Here is a 1483-nt window from a genome sequence, read left to right on the forward strand (position 1 = left end):
AACAGTGGTTTTTCTCCTGCTGATGTCTCCTATCCTCCCACATTCTCCGCTTGTTACCTTACCCCGGACACCCTTCACACAGACCGCCGGACCCTATGACCTGACATGACCTGCCCCTGTTCCGTTCCCTGTTCCGCCGCCGCCTCCGTTTCCGTTCTCCTGTCCTCGCTTGACCTTCTTGCACCGTGTTTCTCCCCCCTTTAGCCTTTTATATACCCTCTTGTTCTCTTCCTCCTCAGACCTGAAGATGGGATCCAGATGGATCTTGAAACTGTTGTCTCATTTTCAATAAATCTGTTTTGTGTATAGTGGGTTTATCTGCCATATATATATATATATATATATATATATATATATATATATATATATATATATATATATATATACACACGTGTATATGTGTGTGTGTGCATGCGTGTGTTTATGTGTGAGTGTGTGTTATATTTTGTGCGTGCGTGTGTGCGTTTGTATATGTATGTATCTATGTACATACATACATCTATGTATGTATGTATGTATGTGTGTTATCATCTTTATCACCCGCATTACTATTGTCATTAGCTAGCTAATCACCTATCATCGTTATTTGTATTATTATAATTTTACCGTTGAAATCATCATGGTTGATATTTATCATCACCGTTATCAGTACTATCATTTCTATTAAAAATGGAGATATGAATAATAACAGATAAAAATGACAGTGATTTCATTGTTTGTTTTGATATAAGTGATAATATAATTTTCGATGATAATAATGATATGGTTAGTTTCAATGATAACAGTAATAAAAATCAGTAATGGTACTGCAAATTGCATCAAATCTTTAATTGATGATAATGTTGACAAAATGATAATAATGATTAATAATAAGAGGATAATGATGTCATTATTAAAACTTAAAAAGACTGAGTGAGAATATGAGTGAGAATATATATTGAATAATCATGCCTAATTAATTGAGACGAATGTAGAAGCAATGCACATATGTATATAAATGGTTAAGCGCATCAGGATAGGAAGTGTAATTAGATCCTAGGATAATATACAACGCTATTTTTTTTTAATCTTTCCAACTTGATATTATTAAAGTTTATTATTTGTATTGATAGATGTATTGATGTATTGATAGGTCGTATGAACGTCATTCATATGCGGAGTATGTCGTCCTGGGATGATGATCCAAGCGCATTCAGATTAGATAACTTTAATAATAATTTTCTTGGTGTTGAACAATTTCAAGTCTTCACCTCAACAGTGCGAATCAAGAAGGTGTCTTTCAAAATCTGATCTATTGAATCTGAATGAATCGTAATATAATGCATTTGGTATTTATCTGCATTCGATACGATGAAGCGCTTGTTCTGTCGCATACTCTAGGGAATCCTGTAAAAAAATAAGAAAAAAAGAAAAAAAAAAAGTTATCCTACACTGGTTTACGTCCGAGTGCAAGCGTCACATGTCGTTCCCATACCTGTAGATT

Source organism: Penaeus japonicus, unplaced genomic scaffold (assembly GCF_977035675.1).
Source record: "Penaeus japonicus unplaced genomic scaffold, GWHDUDI00000001_assembly GWHDUDI00000009, whole genome shotgun sequence".
Classification (NCBI taxonomy): Eukaryota; Metazoa; Arthropoda; class Malacostraca; order Decapoda; family Penaeidae; genus Penaeus; species Penaeus japonicus.